General features: G+C 40.6%; 1 long non-coding RNA gene across 1 annotated transcript; it reads right to left on the bottom strand.

Annotated features, from left to right (window-relative positions):
• Window positions 1-6,441: 6,441 nt before the first annotated feature.
• On the bottom strand, window positions 6,442-21,680 carry LOC148216644 (uncharacterized). Its single transcript, XR_015795054.1, has 4 exons — window positions 21,249-21,680; window positions 10,898-10,990; window positions 8,016-9,789; window positions 6,442-6,977 (listed from the first exon to the last, which is right to left on the bottom strand). It is a non-coding gene; the product is annotated as an uncharacterized LOC148216644 (long non-coding RNA).
• Window positions 21,681-26,250: the final 4,570 nt, after the last annotated feature.

Raw genomic sequence — 26,250 nt, 5'->3', positions numbered from 1 at the left:
GAAACCGAGGTACTGCTAAGTACAGAGGCTGTTGATTCAAAAAAGCAGGGTATCAGCATGTCTCTCCTGCTTATTTATGACAGCTTCCCAAAGTCACCCTCAACCTGATTCGCCTTTGTCCTTTTTGCCTGGCTGAAAATGGCTTCCCTGCCTGTCCTCCTTTGTTGGGCTCCCTTCTACACCCTGCCAGTGTGCTGGGAAACAAGATACATTTGACACAGTGAAAGCCTTCCTTCTCAAACTTCTGACACGCATACCCGTTACTGAGCAACAGCGGACGTGGCCCAGGGTGAGGTGAGAGAAAGAGTTAGTTATTCCGTGTGTTTAAAGGAGCTGCATGCCAGAAGGTGGAGCAGGAAGGAGCAGTTGAGATCCTATCTGATGCCCAGTGTTTCTTCTAGAAGTCTTTGACAGCGCCAGCTCTGGAAAACACATAATAGGGGGCATTTTCTCTGGGTAAGGATGGATACGTTGATGCATTGATTCCTGGCCCTTTTCAGATAGAAACCCTTCCGTTTAAAGACTTCAAGGGAAAACTGTAACAGTCCCGTCTGCCAAATTAGCACCAGCTATCATCCTAACTGCCCTATCCTTAAAAGTTAAAATTAGATCTTTGGGATTGCGTTGAATTCCTATTATTATTATTATTATTATTATTATTATTATTATTATTCAAAATAAAGACATTCCACATACCATAAGAGGTCCTTCTGTTTACAAAAGACCTAAAATATATACCCCTGCCAATATTTGGGAGTCCTGTTTCTTTCTAAAATTTCTTTCTTTTTATTTCTTAAAAAAATACAAATGGGTCTGCGATATTCATAACATTTTGAGTGGTCAGAGAATTCTTAACATGCGCTCCTATTTTATAATATATTTTCCAGCCTGTCAATTTTTGCAGGTATTCTTTTGCTTTAAAGTGTGGTGATCCTCTGTCCACTGGAGTACATCTGTTAGTAATATAGTGTCTGAACCATACAGATTAATTCTTTTTTTTTTTTCAGCAAAGTTCATGTCTGTTTAGTGTAGCTAATTTAAATAGCTCAGTTCCAGGCATGAAGTTCTTCCCTGATTTTTTTAGCTTTGTCAAACAGTGGCCTCAAGGGTGTTTATTCATCAAAATGTCCAAATGTACCAGACAAATTAGCTGAATGAAATGATTGAACAGCCTGTGCCAAAGTACAAATTCTGATTTGATGGGTTGAATCTTGTCGCCAAGTCTTGTGATGTCATGCCACAAATCACCAAGGCACAAAGAAAGGCAAGACACACGAAAGAAAGAACTCAACAATTAGTCAGAATCCTTAAATACAAACATAATTTGCAAGTATGTTTGCTCTAGTTTTAGCAATAAGGACTGGTAATCTGTTGCTGAAAAAGGGGGATGATTTGCAGACACCCACACCTCACCGAATAGTTCAGCAACCAGTGCTGATCAGCTGGTCTGGTGAATTGCCTCCATCATGCAGAAGGTGAATAAAGGGAGTACAACACCATCCCTTGTGAAGTATGATCCCTGATGACAATTTCACACATGACCTGTCATCATGTGAGGTTGACCACGTGAGATTGCTCTCACCAGGGTTAGAAGGTGCATTATGTGAACTCAGTCCAAAGAAAAAATGCAACAAAAAGAAGGGTGTCACTCAAGATTCAGAGCAGACATCACAGGCTTTGTTGTTTGTCAGTAATTGCTAAAAGTACACCCTTAACAGAGGCTTATCAGTAATTGCTGTGTCTAACCTAAGTTTCTGTCGGAAGATCTGTTTCTTCTTGCAAAGTACTTCCCTTCCTGACTGTGATTCAGGGAACAGAATATTGACTTTAAACAGGCATAATAAAAGTTTTTAGCCTTGTAGGTTTCGTGTTCTTGGTTTCCCAGTGATAAATGGAATATTAACCACAAATTTTATCTATATATCTTTATATCACATTATATACCATGCACTGTAGAAGAGTAATGTAAGCAGCCCCTACACCCACCCCAATCCAATCCTATCCTAAGGAATGTAAAGAAAGATTTGTGGTTCAGGATGACAACTAGGATCTGCTTTAAAGAATTGTCACAAAAATTTTGTAACTCCGCTTTTCTCATCATGACATCCTCCTGATGTATTTGGGCTGGGAATTGGCTGGGAAATCTGTGATTGAAAGTCCCAGCTAGATTGGGTCCTAGATTGGAAAAGACTGGAATAACTCATTGTGTATAGGAAACACACCTATTAATAATCATATCACGTTTATTTTTAAAGCCACCAGAATAATCATGGCTGCACTGGTGACCCACTCCTAATTTAAAACCCTACTATTGACTAGATGGATGCAGGGAGAGATTAGGTTTTAAGGTTAGCTGTAGGCTTAGAGTATGGATGAATTTACCTATTCTTTTTTAAAATTATAGTCATCAGATGACAGGCAGTAACAGTTCACAGCTGGTAACTAGTTGAAATGACAAAGGGGACTCCTGATTATTAAACATCCCAAGCAGTTACACCCACTCAAGTTATAACCATAATTATTGGAAGACATGTGATCTTAGCTGTCCTTTGTTTGGGTTTCATTATTTCATATCCTCAATAAGAGACCAACAGAACATGAAGTCTGGATTTACCATAATGCCTTTTTCATAAAAGTAAAAGCTGCACGCAATATGCATTAGATATTGTATTATATTTGAATTGTTCCATTCAGGATCAAATAGAAGATATAGTAAGGAGACAGAAGGGCGATTGGTTTTCTTTTTTCTTTTCTTTTTAATCCTCGCAGTTCTCCAATACTTCTTGACTAGACCGTGAGATGAAATAAAGCATGAAAGCTTCTGCCTGCCTCAGCATGGAAAACCATGACGGTGAGCTGTTGTTGTAAATAAGAGTTATACTGTACCATTAAATTGTCATTCAGTTACCCAGTTTCCTTTGCACTGAACTAACACCAAAGCTTGAAACCTGCAAGCTGGACCCCATAGGAAACTAAATACGCCTCAGTATAATTAGCGATTACAGCTTTGTCACTCGATAATAGATGATGTGGCCATACATGATTTATGCAGCATGGAGACAGCTTTGTATGTGGCTGTGATGTGACGTCGGTGTCTCTTTATGTGTCTCTATTGCGAGAGGCAGGAGCTTAATGAGGAGGTTTTGTCATTTTAGATGTTGTTCTGCCATTTTAGATGTCTACTTAGCCACACGCTCATTAATATGCCTTTCAAACAGAACAGTGAGTCCTTCAAGCTAGAAGAAGGTCTCCTAGGCAAGCAAGGCCTAATTAAGCAAGGTCTCCTAAGCAAGCAAGGCCAAATTAAGCAAGGTCTAATATTTCTAACTCAAACCAAGCAAGCTGGACAACTGAATGAAAGGCACAAAATAGGAAGGAAGGAAGGAAGGAAGGAAGGAAGGAAGGAAGGAAGGAAGGAAGGAAGGAAGGAAGGAAGGAAGGAAGGAAGGAAGGAAGGGAGGGAGGGAGGGAGGGAGGGAGGGAGGGAGGGAGGGAGGGAGGGAGGGGTTGATGTTGGCAAGGCAAAAAATATATCCTGGAACATACCCAGATTCCCACTATACAAAGAATTGGCTTATCAGGGAAGGCATCATGACATACAAGTAATGTGCCAGCCTCTCTTCCTTTATTAATTCATTCTACCTGCAGCCCATCATGCTTTTGCTACTATCCTGTCTGGTACATGCTGCCCAATAGTTGATTACAGATGGAATACTAGGTAGCAACTGAGCCAGTGGAAGAAGCTCACATGTCCTTCCCTGTTGCCCTTCTAAAGGGCAGAATAGCTGGCTGGTAAAGGGTTTGAGAGAGGAGGGGTGGCCATTAGTTACTCCTGGCAGGGGTTGTGTGTCTGCCAGGACTAGCCAAGAGTCTTCTAAGGACCTCTGAGGATAAAGCCAGATTCATTCAAACATGCATTGACCTTCACAATCTCTCCTGAATATATGCTGAGCTCTTTGGAGCAAGACTCAATAGAAGACATGTGCCTCTTCCTACCTTCCTAAGATGGGGAAACAGGTATATATAATGATCCTGGAGAAAGGAAGGTAGTATAAGATACCGGTGCTAAGCAGCCAGTAAGTCCCTCAATAATAAACTCTCAAGTGCCAATAATAAACTCTTACAATACAGTCTCAAGGCCTTTTGTCACATTACAGTCCACAAGAGACACCTAGAGCACCACTGGAGGAAGACAAAAAGCTGGGCCAACCAAGCACAGGTAAGAGTCTATATTAGGACTTACCTTGTGGTGATAAGGGCAGAGAAGTATACTTAACTCTCCACCCTTTTTGCATCTGCAGATAGCTGCCCAGTGGCCCTGTTTCAGGTGACCAGGTCCCTCCTGGGTAAGGGGGAGCCAGGAGAGCTCTTGCAGGGCCGCTGTGAGGAATATTCTCAGCATCTGTCTGATAAAATTGCTCAACTTCACTCGGAGTTGGACTCTGGCTGGGCAGATCCCTTGGAAGTGACTGAGACACATCTGAGCCCTGTTATCTGGGAGGAGTTTGAGCCGCTTGATCCTGAGGAAGTGGACAGGTCCTTGTGGCTGTGTTCTGGACCCATGCCCTTCCTGGTTGGTCAAGACCTCCCGGGAGGTGGCATGCAGTTAGATCCAAGCAGTGTTAATGCCTCTTTGTGGGAAGGGGTGGTACCACCTGCCTTGAAGGAGGTGGTGGTACACCCCCTTCTCAAGAGACCATCCTTGGGCCCAACAGTGTTAGACAACTTTCATCCAGACTCCAATCTTCCCTTTTTGGATCCTTTTCAGTCTCGGTTCAGGCCGGGGCACCGAGACAGCATTGGTTGCACTTGTAGATGACCTTTGGAGAGTTTGGGATGGGGGTGGTGCAACCATTCTGGCCCTCCTGGACCTCTCAGTGGCTTTCAGTACCATCAACTGTGGTATCCTTCTAGACCTGCTTCAGGGGTTGGGAGTGGGGGGCACTGTGTTATGGTGGTTCTCCTCCTTCCTCCACAGCTGGTTCCAGTTGGTGTGGGTGGGGGAGGAGAGGTCAAGCCCTAGGACTTGAATCTTTTGCGTCTCCTCTTTAACATCCTCTTTAACATCTACACGAAACCACTGGGGGAGGTCATCCAACAGCATGGGGTACTTAGTTATATGTCTCCACCCCTACTGGACAGGTGATGTTGTGCTAGCTGAGTGCCTGGTGGCTGTAAGGGTCTGGATGGGAAAAACCAGCTTCAACTCAATCCTGGCAAGACGGAGTGGCTCTGGGGTTTTGGCTCATCCAGGCCTGGGTGATAGTCCCCCTCTCACTATGAATGGAGTGGCACTCCCCCAGACTTAGCTGGTGAGCAATTTGGAGGTCTTCCTAGACTCATGGCTCCTGCTCAAGGAGCCAGTGGTAGCCTTGGCTAAGGGGGCCTTTGCACATTTTCATCTTGTGCACCAATTGCACCGGTTCCTGGATTGGGAGGCTTTGCTCATGATTATTCATGCCTTGGTCACTTCCCATTTGGGTTACTGCAACGCACTCTGATGGGGCTGCCCTTGAAGACCACCTGGAAGTTACAACTGGTCCAGAATGCATGCAGTGATGGGTGTCCCATGTTACACCCCGTTGTGTGAGCTGCACTGGCTCCCAGCTTCCTTCCAGGTGCAATTCAAAGTGCTGGTTACCTTTAAAGCCATAAATGGCACAGGACCAGGTTATCTGTGGGACCACCTCTCCCTAAGGATAGCTGCCCAACCTACCAGATTGGATGAGGTAGGCACACTCCTAGTCCCCTCCTTCAAATGTTGCCATCTTATGGGACCTAGGAAGCATGCTTTTTCCATGGCAGCCCCTGCACTATGCAACACCTTTCCCCCTGAGGTTCGGCCAGCCCCACCCTTTTAACTTTCCAAAAAGCACTTAAGACCTGGCTTTTCCCTGAAGCACCCCTTTGTCCCTCCATCTGGCTGTTGTTGTTGTTTTTTTTTTCCTCCATACTGCTGCCAGAGCAGAGACTTACCACACTGCTGCTCAAGCTGCAACACTTCCTAAATACCTGAAGGCACAAACACCACACCCCAGCCTGATTCATCTGACAGAACAGGTCATAATGAAAAAGTTGTCTGAATAGAGAAGAACCTAAGGATTCCCAAGAGGGATTAAACAGTGGTCCATCTAGTCTAATACATCTTGCAGATGCCTTGGCTCAAAAGGAGAGTACGATGGTGAAGGCTGCCACCCCTAAGACTTTGTCCCCAACCCCTAGGATTAAAGATCTGCTACCTCATACATGGAAGGCTTCATTTACTACAATAGCAAATAGGCCATACAATTTCTTCCCAGAATTGTTGGCAAATGAAGCAGCTAGCCAAGTTGATTAGCAAGGTCTAATTTATGTTAACAAAACATACAACTGAAGTTGTAACACAACTTTGTGGACCAATTAGTTGCAACAGCAGAATGAACAGCTTCAAGCAGTCCTGAACATTCCAGAAGGTGGCATGATGGGTGAAACTGGCCAAAAAAACTGCTACTGCTCCAGAGTTATTCACAATGGATGCCTATTGACAATTTTCTAACTTTGCAGTACTGGACAGGAGCCCTCCTCGGCTGTGCACTTGAATAAATATATTCTTAAAAGATTGTGCGAAGTGTGAGAAGGAAAGCACATAATTAGCAGAACGAATCAGGCGCTGACTATGGCCCATAAAATTGTCTAAAGACGTTTCCTTGAAAGTGGGTTCTGCTGCCTTAGATGCAATGCTGTTATGCAGGCTGGGCTGGTAAAGCAATCCTGGGAGTGACTCATCTGAGCAAGCCAGAAGTTTTAATTACAAATACCAAATGCTCGGCCTGCCCTTTGCATCGAGGGTGTTTGTTTTACTGTCAGCTGATGGCAGAGAGTGCCAGCTTGCAGGGAGATGCCTTCCTCTTCCTCTTACTCTCACGTGGCCATGCCCCCTCCAGTGGATCAGTGGTGGACTGCAGCCTTTGTTTGCTGAACTGCTTCCTTAGCTGTGCCTTAGAAAGGAATAGACAAGAGGAAAAAGGGTGGGTGTTTTTCTGGTTTGAAAATGGATTTCAGAAGCTGGGCTGCCCTTTAGCTTTGAATATCTTAAACTTTACCAGTGCCTGATGCTCTAATTCTTCTATTTGCCAGTGCATTTGGCTAACTGCAAAACCAAATTATGCATCGCTAGGGATCATCTGCCCATATGGTCCCTCAGCTCTCTTCATTACCAACACTGCAAATGTTCAGTGGAACTCATGCAAATTGATCCTCCTCTGGCTCCAAGAATAGTTCTGAGCATTCTCAACACAGAATACTTTTAGTGTAGAGTTGTACTCTAGCCTTAGGTATAATCATTTTAATTCCAGTACAGAATTACATATTCACAAGGTAGCACCACATATCCTTGGAGCACATTCCAAGCACTATTTCTTTCCTTAACTTTGGTCTCTAGCACCTTATCTGAGGCTTTTTTGGTCTCATGTGTTTTCATTAAAGCTTCTTATTTGTAGGTTTTTCCTATTTCTATTTCAGTTCAGGGGCAACAATGAATAGCCTTTTGAGCAGCTCTTCATTGTCTTGGTGGGTACTATTTTTTATTTAAAAGTGGGGGAAGTTTAATTATTGATTACAGGCACACATCAAAATAGCAAAGAAACTAATACATAGCCCTCCTTCTACAGAGGAACAAAAACTAATATTGGAGCAATTAAGAGGTTATTCCTTACTAATTAACTTTTGATTAACATTAGTAGGGGTCCTTGGTTTTGGGGAAGGACAATGTTCTGTAATGTTGCACTACATTAAATTGTACATGGGATCCTTATTTAATATTATTTTTTTCTCTCTCTCATATACATGCACAAACTAATCTCACCAATGCTGAAGGGCTCTGATGTACAGGTAGCTATGGAGTCTACTGAGACAGCCATGGTTTAGGCTGAGCTAGTGGTCAAACAACAGAGAAAGTGTTGTGTGGTACGAGTTATTTTATGCAGCAAAAGGCATGATAAAGAATAGAAATTATTGGACAGTCTTATGATAACTACTTTAAATGGTCTCAGCTTGGCTTTTATCTTCATTTCTCTCCTCTTCTTTTTCCCTTTCTTGAATCAATTGCTCCTCTTAAAGAATTACACCATCTTCATATAAACAAACATATTTTACTTGCACTTCAAAACATTCCAATGTTCAAGAGGAGATAGGAGAAAAGATATTATTCTGTGTGATCCTACCATGAGAGAGAAGAAGGAACAGTTAACAGGAGCAACAAACAGGGCAAGGTTAAGATAATCTTCCAGAACTTCATAACTGCCAAAGGACCACCCAACTGATAGATATTAACAAGGTACTAGCTGCTGCAATTAACCCTTCCCTATGCACACAGGGTTGCTTAGCTCAACAGGAAGGTCTCAAGCATAGCACAAAAGAAGTAATTTTAAAGAATGAAATGCTTTCAACCATGTATCCTTGTCACCGAGGGCTTAGTTATACCTTCTTTCATTGGTGTTATCATGGGCAAAAGGTTTTACATAAAAGAACTGCTTTATCATATCATACTTTCCACCTTCATTTGAAAGTAGGTCAGTCCTAACAATTGTCTTTTTTTCCCTTAAATGGACAATTGTTCTTTAGCAACTGCCAACCAATCTTACTGCCCAGACTTCAAAGAAAGGTTTACTCCTAAGAATCTCTCCTCTTTTTTAGGAACTGAGGACTACAGAATGACAGAGCTGAATCTGAATTTGAACAAATGTTCAAGCAGAGTGAGTCAAGCATCTCAGGCAGCCCATTTGGGGTATCATGAACGGAAAGCAAATTGTTAGTTACATAGTTTGTGGAACTTATTTTTGCTGTCAACAGTGAAGTCTTTGTGAAATTGTCTGCCTTTAAGTGCCAAAGTAACTTGGGCACCACTGAATATTATAAAAATTGAAGGAGGGACATACTGTTCTGCTTCATATGTTGAGTTATTCCAAAAGATGGGTTCTTCACTGAAAAATGTACAAGCAAATCATTTGGTTCTACCACAAAAACAAAAAAACAAAAAATGCCTAGCAGATTCTTCACCATTCAATTGGGATATAAGCATCCTATCAGCATCTTTATTTTATATTTATATTGTTTTTCCTTAGGGTTTAAACATATTCAAAACATGTAACAACAACATTACTAAGACATGGTTAAGCAAGCAAGTTAAAAGGAATGACTCAGTTTACCATTTGCTGCTTTCAGGATAGGCCCTCAGATGGCAATTAACTCCTCCTCATTCAAAAGCCAGGCCGAGGGGAAAAAGTGCTGGCAGCGTGGCCCATGAAATATATATTTTTTTAAAATCAAGGTCTCTGCAAGACTAGGTGAGGAATTCTCAGGCAGAATGACCAAAACATCCTGTTCCTAACCCTCCGTGTGCAACTATTTTGGTATAATGATACTCCTGAATGGAGACATGCATTTCAATTATCAAATTCCATTTTGATGCACTCATATGAAGAAGTATCCTTTAGGTCATTTATTGTTTCAAAATTCAGGTTTAGTACTTCAATTTTTATTGGGAAATATTCTGACTCACTGCTGCTTCCACTGGAAAAAAAATATGTGATCAAGTTACCCCAGTACCATGATGTTATGCTCCTCCTCCCTTGTGCAGTTCTTTGAAAAAGTAAATTATCATAAACAATCCATAGTTATAGGAGCTAAAGCCTGGTTCTCCAGATAAAATCTGCTTTCAGATAAGGTGGAACTTTTTTTGCTACGGCCGGGTAATTGAGGTCAAGATTCATGCTGGGGCCTTTAAAACAACACTCTGTAATTCTTTTTAATCTATAAGAGAAGAGAAAAAGAAAACAATAATGAGGTACAATAATAAATGACAATATGAGAAATAAAACAAAAAAAACAATTGAAACATAGAGAAAACACAAAAAAATTAATTAAAAAACAGGTTAATCCATACTGAAATACAGTGGAACCTCGGTTTACAAACTTAATTCATTCCGTGACTCTGGTCGCACCCTGAATTGGTCGCAACCCGAAGCAAATTTTCCCATAAGGTTCAATGTAATTACCGTTAATCCGTTCTGGCGTGGAGGACAGGGAGGTGGCTATTGCTTGGAGGGAGATTCCCCCTCCCTATGACCACGTGTCAGGGGCGGAAAATGGCCATGGACCACGTGTCGGGGCAGAAAAATGGCCACAGACCACGTGTCAGGGGTGGAAAAATGGCCACGGACCACATGTCAGGGGCGGAAAAATGGCCGCGGACCACGTGTCAGGGGTGGAAAATGGCCACGGACCACGTGTCAGGGGTGGAAAATGGCCGCGGACCACGTGTCAGGGGCGGAAAAATGGCCGCGGACCATGTCACGGGAGGGAAAATGGCCGCGTATCCTGTTCGTACCCCGAGGCGGAGTTCGCAAACCAAGGTAAATTTTTGCAGCTGGAGCTGGTCATAAGCCGAAAAGTTCGTTAACAGAGGCGTTCGTAACCCGAGGTTCCACTGTAGTTAAATGAACAATGGTACTCAGGTCTTAAACAAGAAATTAAACCTTGACCACATAGAATAGTCTCAAGCAAGTTTTCAGATTGAAGCCTACCTAGCTTTCTGAGCTGTGAAGCCAGTGCTGATCTTAGATACAAACAACAAAGATTTGGACACTTCAAAGGAATTACTCAGTTTACCATTTGTTGCTTTCAAAATAGGCCCTCCCCAGCTTGGCCACCATCTCCCACTCATTTAAGTGGGATGTCTTCTAACCTCCTCCTCACCACAAGAAGTCTTGGCCAGTGTCACCATTATTTAGGCTGCAAGCTACCTCCATATCTTAGTACACTTGTAGTTTTGTTAAACTTGGTTTGAACTGAAATCTGGTCATTTGCTTTTGTCTTGGAATCTTACATTGTATCTAGACGTAGGTGAATTAGAACTTACTATATAATAACATGGGGAATTCTTCTTGGATTTTATTGCTTCAAGTAGCAGATAGATTATGGCATATTTGGATGCTCCCCCATGGGGCAAACCCTATGAATGTAGAACATTAGTACATTAGTGAAAAATACTTTGTGTGTGTAGATATAGAAAGAGATATAGATGTGAAGATATACAGATATAGGTCTGTGGATATGTATGTATGTGCATATAAGGATGGCATTCAAAGGCATAATCTTCCTTTGTAATCTGAAGTGGTATAGTATATTGCAGAGAGTAGAGTAGCCTTGACAGAGAGAGAGAAGGTCTGTTACCAAGCAATGAACAGGTAAACATGGCTTAAGCCCATATCAAGATATACAAAAACACCTAAGTCAGCCCCCCTCACCCCCAATTTACATGAAGATAAAAGAGGGATGGAGGGAAGCATATTCAGATTTTCTGTTACTACAGGTAGTCCTCACTTACCAATGGTAATTGGCACTGGCAACTCTGTCACTAAGCAACACAGTTGTAAAGCATGACATCACGTGACTGTATCAACTTATAATGGCAGTTGCAGTAGTCCCAGTTGCCATCATTAGATGAATCCCACACAGTTGCAGTGTCCCACGGTCACATGATCATCATTTGTGACCTCCTGCCAGCTTCCCCATTGACCTTGCTTGTCGGAAACCAGCAGTGAAGGTCGCAAATGGCAATCATGTGACTATGGGATGCTGCGACTGTCCAAATTATGAGCCAGTTGCCAAGTGCCCAAATGCAATCACGCAACTGTGGGGACGTTGTGACAGCCTCAACTTCGAGGACCGGTCATAAGTCTCCTCATTCAGCGCTGTTATAACTTTGAACGGTCGCTGAACAAGTGGTTGTTGAATGAGGACTACCAGTAAAGCCATTCTAACAAAAGTAGTTTTAGGCCTATGCAGTGTCTGTTTCTCAATCTGGTCTATCTTGTAGAAGCTGACACTATTCATTTCGATACCATGTTCCTTACAGATAGAAGAATGGGATGAATGCCGCTGGTTTGGTGGATAGAACCTAGTAGAACTTAAATTTAGAGAAAGCACAATATCCCCACACAGTGAAAAATTCACTGAGGTCCTACTTGTAGATGATGGCAATTATTTACTAGCATTAGCAGTCACCCATTCAGAAGCACCCATTATCTAGTAAAGTTCAGAATTCTCCATTGGATAAATAATTATTGTTCCAAGATTTGCTAGAAAGAGAGAATTATGAACAGGCATACTGTTTAGGTATGGCAACAGCTTCATACGCAAAACGCTCTTAAGGGGCCTTGTCCCTCAATTTTGCAATTGTCCATGTGCAGCAATTGAGGTCAAAAAGAAAAGAAAGAAAATGTGTGTTATTATTTTACATAACATATGCATGGGTTTTAACTGAAAACATAAATAAGATTTTGAATAGTATAATAAAGACAATATTGGCTACTCCTCATCATGTTGTGTGCTAAATGTTCTCTTGAGTGCTTCTCCATTGTTGAATCTCACAATAACCCTGGGTTTTTCTCCTGAATGCTCATATCCCAGAATCATGTGGTTTATATGAGAACCTCAACCAGGGCTGACTTTTAGCTTCCAAACAAAATATCCAAATGACATTGCAACCCCTGTGGGGAACACCTGGTACTTTCCAGATGATGCACAAATTAGCTATGCACAAATATTCATATGCCATTGATGCTGTAACCAAGTGCAGTATCAGAATAATTTGTTTATACTGTCTTTCTTCCGTCCTCCTAAATCACAACAGCTTTATTAAAATCTCAAGGCACTGTGCCTTACATCACAAATTGCAATGTCACATTCCTAACCCTTAGGGTGAATCTATTTACTCAGAAGTAAATCCCATTACTTCGTAGGAAGGGTGCTGTCTTAGAGTTGCAATCTCATTTTTCCAGTTTCAAGATTATTGTAAAGTTGCCAAAATTCAGGAGTCTGGGAGTGCATTTTCCAACTAACAAACGTTACAAAAAGGCATAAGCTTTTGGGAGCTACAGCTCACTTCATCAAATGCAATGGAGTGGACAGACTGGTACAGGATTTAAATTAGGATGGGGGGGAGGGAAGGAGAAGAAGGAAGAGACAGATTACAAGTACCTTATCAATTAACAGTTGTAATGGGTTAGAATCCATTGTGTTAGTCAGTTGAAAATGTGCTACCAGACTCCTTTTGATTTTGGGCTACCATAAACTAACACAGCTGTCCTCCTACAATGGTAAAGTTGCCTATTTCAAGTAGGCAGATATCACAAAGTTCACATAGTCTCCTCTTTTATATAGGTCTCATACTGAATCACATCATTATAATTGTGTTCCTACTGTCTCCACCCCACCCCACCCCACCCCCATGTTACTTCCGATGCTTATTCAGGGAAAAAATCTGTTATGCAGATCTTTTCCCTGAATAAGTTTAGGGAAAATCTGTTTAGGAATGTCCTTCTTGTGGCTGGAGAATGGTAACTCTGCCTTTTGGCCATCCATACAACTGGGACAATTGCATGCATTTCCTCAAGGGTAGGATTAACACTGGAGCTCCCTGAGTTTTTTCTGAGGTTCTCTAGGGTCTCCCTGCCACCAACCCAGCAATTCCTGTTCAGGGGGTACATGTTGGTGACTCCTATGCAACATCCATTCAGCTTAAAACGCAAGCAAGTACTGTTGCAATTGTGAAGAAACTGGCCGAATTTGAAAGATTGTACATACTTTATTATATCATCTGTGTTTATAGTGATAAACCACAGTTTAGTGCTGCAATTACAAGCAGAGGGGGAGACTACAAAGCCATTTCAGACTGCTTCTTTAAAATCAATCAGGGCAAGCACATCTATAGAGCTGCACAAAGCTATAAGCTTTGCCCTTATTTGCAGTTGAAATAAATACATGCATTGAAAAATAGCCTCCAGAATAAACAATCAGCCATGAATTTCCTGCCTGCAGATCCCACCTCCAGGCACATCTGAGGCCAAATAAAAAGGCAGGGAAAATGTTACAAAACTGCAGGGCTGTGCAACGGATGGGAAGGGTAAAATGTCATTTGGGGTGTGCGTGTAGCACCTGTTAAGTATCCCTTAAAGTGGCTGCACTTTTTTCCTAGGTTCATACAGCTGCCACACAGTCCTAAGGAAAGTTGGCTTTGGTTTAATGTGGTGCTACATGTGCACCTGTGAACACTCCAAGTGCAACATACATGCCCATACACACTCCAACTCCCTTTGAATCCAAAACACATTTTTCCCCACACTGGAACAGGCATAATTCAAAAGTACTTGAAGATCCTAGGCAGAGAAAACAAAATCATGGCAAGAGTCAGAATCACCAAGTACTCAGGTAGAAATAATGTCAAAGGAATAAGTCCAAGGCATACAGTATATCACATGCCATGCAAGTGGATTCAAGATAACAGCATTAAGATCAAACAGTCGTGTAACTTCTTCCTGTTTTTGGCTTAGGTTAATAATATAGCATCAGTATAAAAGATTCTTTAAAGAGAAATATATAAATAAAGGCTAAATCCCTGCCTGGAAAATCTTTCAGCTTGCAGTAGGATGACCAATGCCTTCATTTCTTAAATTGACTCAAGTTAGGATAAAAAATCTGGAGATTATGGCAACCTGATTTTAAACATGCTTCTAATTTCACTACTTTCATTTTCTCTTGCAAACAGCCTATCTGCTACTATCTTCCCTTATCATGGCCTTGCAGAATCACATATTGGTTTGAGATTTAGTCTTGTGATGGTGCATAGGGCAGCCTCCCTTCAAGTTATCAGTCAGCCTGTTCCCTAAATGGCTTTCTCCATTGTCTCTGCATTTTATATTAGCACAGAACGAATGTGATTTTTTTAAAATTAGCAATGAAGAAAGAGAACATATGTCTACCAATAACATGGGGTTGGAAAATATGGGGGCCTGTTCTGAAAAGAGAACCTGATGAAGTCCTAAAGAAAGAGGACGTGATGGCCCACTAGCCTGGTTTTGGTTGACAGAAGGGAAGGCAGATGCTTTGCCAGTGGACAGCCATGAGTGGAGACAACTGAAGCACCAAATTAACACACTGGCTCATCAGGAAATGTTAATATGGGTGAGATGGGGGAATGGCTTCAGATGGGCAAACAAGCGGTGCAAAATGGATAAGCAGAAAAGGAATTTGGTTCAAAGGCAGGGCAATTTTTGGCAATAATTTCACCTCCTCCCAGCTGCAGCCTGATGGATAATGCTAAAGCAAGAGCAGGAAATAAAAGTGTCTAACCCTGGTGCTAAAACACAGGGAATAAAAACAGTCTCCCAAGCTGGGCATCAGCTTCTAAAAGGCAGCCTACAATTCTGCCGTTACTTACACACAAAACAAGCTCCTGTATAAAGAAATCACACCACGTTGCAATGTTACTTAAAAAAAAAAAAAGTGGACTGCCCTCTTAAAGCAGGAGCAGAGGAGAAGTGGTCAGAGATTTTTGATCTACTAGTATGTAGAGTACATCTGTCATTTTATCTGCAAAGCCAGATTCATTTGGCAGCTGGTATACACCTTTTTTGCTGCTCATTATGCTTTGTAGAGAAAGCCTAGTAAACATGATTTTTAAAGCATTTATCCAGCCCTTTAGTGCACCAAAATTATCTGAATAATATATAACTACAGTATGTCCTTTCCTTGATTATTGATTCATCAGATTTCTCATTTTCACCTGCTTCCTTGTCAATTGATTTATGTGAATCCTTGTAAGTCAGGTAGAAGTCATGGCGAATTTCACTCCAAAAATAAAACATGATTCTTTTTTTAGAGGAAGGAAACCTGAGATAAATGCTGGATTCTCTGTAACTGCTCCCCCACCACCTTATCTTCCACTGCAAAGGCCCCATAAGGAAGGATCCATTAAAATGAATTATAAATATATGAATAAGCAAACCTTGAATAACACTATTTATCCCATAAATAAACTCAAAAGAACACAGCCATACTGTATATAGCATAGAAGGAATAAAAGATATCACAGGCTTTAGAAGGAACCAAGTAATTGCGCATTTCATCTATAGGGGTGCTGATAGCTCATTATGCAAGGGAAGAGAAACAGAAATACAGTAAGTTTCACCAACAGCTTGAATTTGAGGCTTGCTAGTTTGTGAAATTGCATGGTATATCCACAGTTAAATCTTAATAATATACTGTAAGTGCATGCCTCAATGAATGGGTCTTAAATTGTTTAACTTTGAATTTTACTCATTGGCTGCATTCCCATATAACTCTAGGCTACATATTTTAAAAAATCCTGATTTGTTAAGTCATATATTGGTCTACTTTGAACACCACACTAAGCCAGAAAACAGACCACATTAGTAAGTTATGTACCACCAGGCCACTGCTTTGCTTGTTTCCAAATCTAGAGACTCGACTCAAACTTCTAGATCTTTTGGGAGGGGTGTTTGAAAGACGTTTGAGCATTTTCTAACCTCTTCCAAAACTGCCACATAGCTAATAGTTTTAGAGCAGCCAAAGAAGATAGTAGTGCAATCATTTTGCCTTTAGACTTAGATTTTTATCAGTTGCATGCCCAAATGTGTGCATGTGCGTGCATCTTAATCCAAAAATACCTTCATCCCAGGTGGCCATCCCCAAATGCTAATCCTTGAATAAATAAATAAACACTCATTATCCTAGTCCATACCGCTTTATAGTAGCTTCTTTGAACCTAAATGTAACCTTCTAATGAACTAATTTCCACTACAAACACAGAATTTCCTTTTATCTCTTAGGTTCCCCAGAACCTTATCCACATATTCTCCCAGGACACTTGCCTACTTGCTTCTTTTGGATGGCTCTCCTAATTCTGTGCCCTTTCTAACAGATTACTGGAAGTCTGGTTGACAAAAGTAGAGCTCCCAGTCAAATGCAGTGCATGTAAAGACGCCTGAGAAAGTAGCTGCTATTAACTCTTTTATTGCTGTATTTTTCAAGGTTCAGAAAGCCAGTTTTATGACATAATTAGTATCAATTCCATCATCACTGCAGGATTGGGGATATTTTATCGGCTGAAGATAAAGCAGGAACCTACCTTATCTACTCCAACTGTTCCCCAAAGTTTCCTCAAAATTTCTGCCTCTGTGTTCCTACCCAACTGAAGAGCTGGGAACTGAACCAGGGTCATTGAATTATAGCACAATGACTAGAGTCTTATTTTGATATGCCAACAGAACTATGTGCCAGGAGAATCTCTTTTAGAGCTGTTCACAGCACTTGAAAGATGTGCTCTACAGAATTTACTGATGCAACCTTCTCAAACTGTTAATGTAGCTGTGTCCTTTGGAAGACTTATGCAGCAGCTTTAAAAGTTGTGTGTATGTGCATATGCGCACACAGCTGCTTTGCTGAAAGTCTTAGCAAACATGTTCTGTTTCAAGTGCAAAGCATTTCACCCTTGTCTCTTTGCTCTTCTGCAAGCAGTAGGACACTCCATGTATACAATGGGGAATTCCCATTCATTTGTCAAGCATTTCGCTTCATGAAGGAGCCTGGGAAATCCCACAGAAAGAATTTCTTACATCCAGTAAATAGTCATTTTGACTCAAACAGCCATTCCGAAATGTGTGGTGTAGTGGTTAAGGTGCTAGACTAGAAACTGGGAGACTATAAGCTCTAGTGTTCCTTTAGGCACGGAAGCCGAAGCTGGCTGGTCAACCTTGGACCAGTCACTCTCTCAGCCCCACCAAAGTCAAATAATTTTTGTTGTGGGGAAAATAGGAGGCAGAAGCATTATGTATGTTGTCTTGAGTTGTACACAATAAAGGTGCAATATAAATCCAATAAACAAGCAAGGCACTTGCCAATTTCCTTGAAGAGTTGCCATGAAAAGTACTGAAACTGCCCTTCTTTGTATCTGATTACCGAAACTCTCCCTATTAGTGTAACAGGGAGAACATACATGGAAGCCCAGCTCCAAGTCATGGTTTAGAACAGGAGCAGAAGCATCTGCTGAGAAGACAGCCAGATTAATTGAGGGACCCAAACAAAGCTTTCAGATGTTATTCTTTTCTTTTTCCTTTTTTGTGACAGATTAGCATAAGGGAAGTCAGAGAAGTAAGAAAATGGACAGCGATTTCTTTGATGGACTATCTGCTTCACATCAGCATTTTCATTTTTGCTGTTGTGTTGTTAAAACACACACACACACGCACACACTGAATTCATATCCTGCCTTCTGCCTAAATTGGCACCCAAAGCGGCATCTTTGCAAACCCGTTTGCATTGCAAATGAAAAGCTAAAGGTTGCAAATCAGTTGCCTGAAGCTGTGTCCTGGTGTACTTTGCAAATGAACCTCCACAGTCAAAGTAAGCTTTGCGGAATTAAACCCAGTTTGTTCTTATATAACCTTGCATCAGATCCAAGGCAAACTGAGCATAAGAAATAGTGTATGGAGTCTGCAAAGTCCTGCCCATCAGACTTTACCAATACACCCCTCTTTTAACAAAATACCAAAGTAGGAAATAAAGAGGCTGGAAAAATCAGCTGCAAGGAGCCACTCTGCCTGGTTGCCATAGCAATCCAACTGGCCAGACTCCAGGAACAGAGCAGCTACTGAGGGCGGAATAATAGTTGCGGGTTATTACAACCCCGATGGGCACGTGCAGGTTTCCAGTATGATGAGAATCTTGTGCTATAGTCAGTGTATTGATCAATTAATATGCGCTTATTTATTTAGCATGTATGGCTCTCTATTTTATTTGAAACTAGGCCTCTTTTGGGCAGAGACGACATTTCCTGAAGAAAAATAACAACCTAAATAGTTGCTTCAAATTTTTTCTCTGCTTGTACAGAAACTGGCAAGAAGAAAGCTTATTCTAACTAAGATTTATCCACTCACTATCTCTCTCTTTCTGTCACACACACATACACACACAAACATGCTTTTCAATGTCACTTTGGAATCTGTGAGCTTAGCCCTTTGAATATGAACAAGACGTTTGTATGATTCAATTATACAGTTTCTGGTACTGTTTTCTGTTTATTCAACTTTTTGCTACATCTGTGTACCATGTTTCCAAAAAATATTCCCAAGGTGGCTAACAATAGCCCTCCCCTTTTTAATTTATATTTTTATTGGTATGTTTTATTTACATTCACCAATCCTTCAGCATCTCTACCATATAAAGACATACTCAAAATAAAAAAAATACAACTTAAATAGCAGCAAAACGTATAAAAAGCAGTTAAAATTACAAATAGGTTAAAAATGAAAGAAACAGTCCAAAACATAGACGAAATATCAACAGCCAGAAATGCATTTAATGAAAATAAGAGCTCTTAGTCAATCATTACTCCAGGACTGCTGGCTGGAATGAATTAGGATGCGGTGGGAGCGGGGGGCACTTTTCCTAGCAGAAACTTCTGTAGATGCTAATCTATCAACAGCAGCATCCCTACTGGTGGGGAAGAACTCCAGGAGGGGGCATTTTAGTTTGGAAAGAGAAGCCTGTGGATCCATTTCATTCATGTCATTCCTCTTGGTTTGGTCCCTTGGCTATTCTAGCTTCAGGCTAATATTAGCATCTTCTCTCCTGATGTAACTTACATAAAGAAATAGCTGGGAAGAGAGACCAGTGTGTGGAAGTAATGGCCTTCAGGAAAGGTGTGAAAACCTGGCTATGCCAGAAGGCCTGGGGGCCAGATAGGGGCTCCCACCAGTGGAAGTGGCTTGTGGGGTAATTGACCTTCCTCCCCGTCATCTTGAATGTTTTTTAGTATTTATGTATAGGGTTGTTTTATAGTCGGATTTTAATTGATTAATTAATTTTAATTATTTATATGGTATTTTTTTGAATGGCTTGGGTTTTCGGTTTTAATTGTGAGCTGCCCAGAGTCACCCATTGGGGCATACAAATTAAATAAATAAATAAATAAAATAAAAAGCGGGTTTTTTTTCTATTAAACTCTTACACACCTGATTCCAGAATAGGAAGAATTAAAGGCATGAACATGAGTTAGTTCCTCCATATTTTTGCCACATTCATAAGATTCCACTTCCTATTCAGAGTAGGAATAGGAATATTCTTAATTAAGTTGTCTTCAACTTTCCCAGGATGAGTGTTCATTGGTTTGGCTATTTAAAGCAGACCTATAATGTTATCTACTTCTGTAGATGCTAATCTATCAACAGCAGCATCCCTACTGGTGGGGAAGAACTCCAGGAGGGGGCATTTTAGTTTGGAAAGAGAAGCCTGTGGATCCATTTCATTCATGTCATTCCTCTTGGTTTGGTCCCTTGGCTATTCTAGCTTCAGGCTAATATTAGCATCTTCTCTCCTGATGTAACTTACATAAAGAAATAGCTGGGAAGAGAGACCAGTGTGTGGAAGTAATGGCCTTCAGGAAAGGTGTGAAAACCTGGCTATGCCAGAAGGCCTGGGGGCCAGATAGGGGCTCCCACCAGTGGAAGTGGCTTGTGGGGTAATTGACCTTCCTCCCCGTCATCTTGAATGTTTTTTAGTATTTATGTATAGGGTTGTTTTATAGTCGGATTTTAATTGATTAATTAATTTTAATTATTTATATGGTATTTTTTTGAATGGCTTGGGTTTTCGGTTTTAATTGTGAGCTGCCCAGAGTCACCCATTGGGGCATACAAATTAAATAAATAAATAAATAAAATAAAAAGCGGGTTTTTTTTCTATTAAACTCTTACACACCTGATTCCAGAATAGGAAGAATTAAAGGCATGAACATGAGTTAGTTCCTCCATATTTTTGCCACATTCATAAGATTCCACTTCCTATTCAGAGTAGGAATAGGAATATTCTTAATTAAGTTGTCTTCAACTTTCCCAGGATGAGTGTTCATTGGTTTGGCTATTTAAAGCAGACCTATAATGTTAAGTTTTGAGAATCAAACTAAGTTTGGTTGTATCATATTCCTTATATTGAGACACACAATGTTGGATGCTCCTTTCAGTATAATGTTTATATACTGAATGTATATAATGTTTCTGTAAAAGCACTCCGGTGTGCTAATAAAGTGAATTCTATATCCTATCCATGGACATCCTGACATTTTAAGATTAGGGTTATATCTACCAGGTTACAATTCTAAACAGTTTCACTTTATTTTAAGAAAATAAGTGATTTTTAATTCTAGGATGACCAGATGCAAAGGTGAAAAGAATTCTTATGCCTTTAAAAATTGTGCAGAAAATGAATGCTTGTGAGATGCAGCTTACCATGAAGGACTTCATACTTTACTCAGTACTCAAGGTGCACTTAGTAAAATTCTCCCACAAATACAAAGCTGTTAAGACACAGGAATATATATTCTTTCTTCCTTTGTTTACTTTCCTACTCACCTCTCCAAGTAAAGCTGATTGGTCTTTGGCAATTGTTGTGAAAGGCCCATATTGACTCTGGATGAAAATGATGTCTCCAACATGTACAATGTACTGATAGAAAAGTGAAGAACCCTGCAACTAAACAGCACATTAGCAACACAGACAAAAGTCCTAACAATTAAATGTGGTCACTGCCATAGAGAAGTTATTCAGTTAAGTGAGAACTGATAGTCTTTTGCCTTCCTCAGGGTTGCATTGAGTATAAATTGCCTGGGACCATAGGGAATGACAGCTCTTGATTGCACCATATGGCCTCTCACTGGCCCCTACAATATTCCTATTCTTTGTTCATCTGCAAGATATTAACATAATATTCCTTCGATACACCATTAAATGGAGTCACATGTGCAACAGAACATAATTTTATGGCCAGATCCTGCTCTTAGAAGCAATGACGACCAAACGAGCTAATCAAATCAGTACAAATTTGCAAATACCATCTCAGCAGCTGTGACTGTAAATATCCGCAGCAGAATGTGAACAATCCTGTCCGCAGGATGACTTGAGTAATGGGTTCCCAATGGGTGTTTCAGCCATCAGTTTGCTGCCTGGCAACCCAAGGGGGCCTCTGATTATGATGAGCTTGAAAACAGCAGATGCTGTTATCATGATAGAGCAGCTATAGCAGGCTTCCCAGAAAAATAAACTTATGCAGACAAATAGAAAGGAAGATGGAATGTATTGTGTTCTGTGTTGGTGTCCTGTGAGTGTTTCTTTACTAGACCAGAATGTGAGGAGTTTGTGGCTCAATAATTACTTTCAGCATTTACAGAACAGTTGTAGCAGATTGTAATTTGCATTATCTTTTAAGTAGCAGGCCATATAAAATTTCTGGAAGAAACAACATATTTGTTTGCAGGTAACATTGTTTGGGTTCTATGTTACACTGGTTTCTCCAAGTGAAAAGCATCCTATTACAATGTGGTATCTTCCAACGTGTTGGATATTAATCTATAATACCCAACCAGCATATCCCACAGCTGAGCAATTATGCTACCTGGGAGGTTATGGGAGTTCAACACATCTGAAAGGGACCAGATTGGGAAGGCTAACCTAGAACTTCCATCAGCTCAAGGATTTACAGATTGTCTTGAACATCCAAATTCTCTTTTCCAAAAATCAAATGATACTTCTGAATAGTTAAAGCTGGCTAGAAATATTCAGTGTTGCTGACAAATATCTTCCTACTGACTGATCCCATAACCAAGACCAAGCTCTTCCCAAAAGTCTTCCTTAAATTATTTGTCTCCTGTGGGTTATTCTGAGTTGCGCAGATAAAATGAAAGGTATTATTGTGTCTGATGAAAATACCTTATCACAAGGTCAGAATTTTAAAACCAGCCTGAGTGAGAGGACTGGTAACAAACTGAATTCTCTCTGTTTCAGTTTTTCTTAGATGTAAAGCACAGCAAGCACATAAGCATGACAGTTATTTGGCTACACAGCAAGAAAGCAAGTGAAGCAAAATATCTGCATTGCAGTCACCAATACCATAGGTTACGCTCCTTAACCTGATCCTGGGTCACTGTGCACTCTGTAGAAGACCCTGGCTGAACCCATAGGGTAGACAAGACTGGAGGTCTCAAACTTCTTGGGTCCTCACACCCTGTCCCCATCCCCTGCTTTGGGGTAGTGGCTTGGTAGTTTCTGTTGCCACCACCTACAGCCCTTCTTCCCTCCTCCCCCTGCCAAAAAAAATTGGAAGGTAAACCAGTCTCACAGAGGTAAATGACATCAAACTATATTTTAAAAAAGAGAAAAGATAAGCTTTTAAAAATTTTAAATATTAAAAATACAAAAATAACTCCAAATTAATATTATAGTTCAGAAGAGCAAAGGAAGGAAGGAGGAGAAAATATCCTCATGCACACCTTGAGGTTTGCTGCAAAGCTGACATAAAACACAATTTTCCAAATTGTACAGAGAAATAAAAGACAGGAGGCCAAGCATAATAAAACTGAAATTAAACCTAGGGTAGCTTTCTGGCTAGGCAGCTATATATTTCTACTTATTTTCTCTGCTCCAAATTACCTGGACTTTCTCCCAGATTCCTGGACATTCCAGCCATTTATCAGAGACTGATTAGGGAGATGGAAAACCCTACTCTTCCAGCCCCAGTACTGCTACTTCACCCACACCACACACACCCCTTTGTTTTAAAGGACCCAAACTTTTTCTTTTCTTTTTCCGGCAAAGGGAAGTCCTGGGGTCATCTCTTTATGAACGTGAAAAAGATCATCTCACCCTAAGGAAGACATGGATTGGGAATGCCTGCAGTCTCCAAACATCTGGCACAATACAACAATCACAGCAAACTCTTTTGTCCATACCTTTTTGGGTAAGGGGACTCAAAAAGAAATCCAAGTGATAGTTGAAACTGGAATTCTATACACCAAGCAATGATAGTTATTCCTACTGTGATTGTTTACTTTGGGCATACCCAAAATCATTGATTCTCATGAAATCAATTTACAATTGTCTTCATTTCTCCTGGCTTCAAAACATGTGAAACATGAAACATATTGAGATCGCCATGAGACAATCTGTGCTCACTCCAGTTGGCCAAGAGGAGAATGCAAGAAATGTAATTAAATTAGTACACTGCCCTCTGAGCTGGTATGGGTTAGGGTTTCCTGGAGAAAAAAAAAAAAAAACACTCTTTCCTCTAGACCACACAGAAAATAAGAAATGGATATCACCTTCCATATATTTCTGATGCTACAGTGGAGAACTGCAAAGGACAGTGAATTGTAAAACCAAAAAAAAAAAAAAAAATCAGCCAGACCATCTGCCACAATCATGTAAAAGCATTTGAAGATGTCATGATATCGTAGCAGCAGTTTTAAAACCACATGCTTTTCTCAATCTCTCTAACCATGGTTGCATGTTGCTGTAGCAAGTGTGAGAGATCTGACTCACTCACACCCAAATGCACAAACGTACCCCTCCATCCTTCAGATAACCCCTCCTCCCAAAACACCAGGATGGAGATGAGGTAAGAGGAAGCAGCTGCTGCACAGGAAAAAGAAAGCAGGAGGAAAGAGGGGGACAAAACTGGATGGGGATGAGATGAAAAGAAGAGATAATGAAAACCTACGTATTTGTTACAAAAGGGTTGGAATAATCACCTGGTAAGCAGTCCCTCCCAAGCTATAGCATCAACATCTGCAGCCATTTGAATTTCCCATTTACAATATTACATTGATTTCAATAGTGTCTTCTATTATTCTCAGTGAAGGTAAAACAATCTCTTTCTTCCAATCTCAGTTTCTTAGCAGAGCCAGAATAAAGCTGGTTCAGCTCTCAGAATGAGCCAACATCATCTGATCAGAGCCAGCTCTGACCTGGTGCAAAGAGGATGTGTTTTAGATCTCAGTCCCAGGCTCTTGTTCACAGTAGGTACCGTATGCCCGTATCAGTCAACCTTGCTCCAGAAAATGAATTATCTTCACCTTATAGGAATGGATTCCCAGTGTATACTACTGAGTAAGAAATTGTGCTGTTCGGTCCAAGTGAACATGCTTTCAGGGATGGTGGTGGTGGTGTTTTTTCGGAATTGTGAGCATTTTCTTGCTCATTTCATTCCAGTAGCAACTACTGTTATGGCTAGTGGCAGACGATACTCAAATGGAACCTTCATAGATTCTTGAGAAATCTTTGTCTTCTCACAGAGGTAAAACATTAAACAAGGAAATATAAATAAAACTTTAATAACCCTTCCTTCTACAAAGGGCCATGGGAAAAATGTGATGTCACCACAGAAAGCTTTGGTTAACCTCCTATAATGGTGTATGGGAAGTTGACAAATCATAATGAATTACCACCATAAATATATTTCCCTTTTTCCTCAGGAAATCAAGTTAACATAGAGGAGAAATCTCTAGAGTTCCCAGACACTGCAACTAAGGGGAGGAGCGGACACACATCAATTTTCACAAGCAATAACTTGGACATTTTTATTTCTTGAAACAGACATTGATATTAGTGTCAAAATGAGAGCCAACTGATGGTGAAATGATATTAAATAGGATTAACATTCATCTGAAGAGTGCTAGGCTGAGAAAACTGGGTTAGAATCTTCCATAGTTTGAAAACTAGAGAGTCAGCAATCTTGGGGCTCAACTTCAACTTCAGAACTGAAACTGAAATCTGGATGCAAACATCTGGAAAGACTAATATAAAGGAATAGTTGAGGTCAGATGTTGGCAGGAACTATAAGCTTGAGAAGAAGAAGGAGAGGAGGGGTATTAGGATTCAGATCAAAATTCACCCTGATATTTCTTTATAAGTTTGCCAGTGGTAATCAAGGAGTCACTAGATCAAAAACACATTCAAAATTAGCTGTGTTGGAACTGCTACCTTATATCTTTGAAATGGTCAGTGTAGATATGGGCTTCTATACAGCAAGACACAGCACCAAATAAGATAGTTATTACTTCTGCTATGATGATTGTCAAGTCAAAGACAGACTTCAGCTTTGACCTCCACTCCCTGACTTTCAAACTACTAAAACTTTGGACTTTGCTACAATATCTTGCCAAAATGTCTAACCATTTTTCAAGATAAACAGAAGTGAATCCCAGTGAATAAAACCTGGACATAGGTTGTCCCAAATAGCTGTAGTGCTGATTTTGCAAAAAAAAAAAAATTGCTCTACTTCTCCAGGCACTGTGGAGGCCAAGCAAGGAAACTGCTATTTATTTATTAATCCATAAATGGAAAAGCCTGTTGATCAGGAAGGGAACAACCCTGAAGCTAAAGTATATAAGGCTCTATGCCATCTGTGGATTAATCTAGGGACTGTGGAAATAGTTTATGAAGCAGTCCTCAGAATCAGATAAAAAGTAACATGATTGATACCCTTGAACTTTCCTTCCCCAGAGAATGGATGTTGGAGGGGGCAGCTAAGTATGAGCAGAAGCAACATACTGCAGCCAAGATTTCAGATAATGGCGTTCAG

The sequence above is a fragment of the Python bivittatus genome, unplaced genomic scaffold (genome assembly GCF_059951505.1).
Source record: "Python bivittatus isolate LINGU-HERP-01145 unplaced genomic scaffold, Pbiv_v1 ctg000080_np1212, whole genome shotgun sequence".
In the NCBI taxonomy this organism is placed as follows: domain Eukaryota; kingdom Metazoa; phylum Chordata; class Lepidosauria; order Squamata; family Pythonidae; genus Python; species Python bivittatus.
The sequence above is the reverse complement of the archived record's forward strand: the minus strand, read 5'-3'. Positions and strand labels throughout refer to the sequence as shown.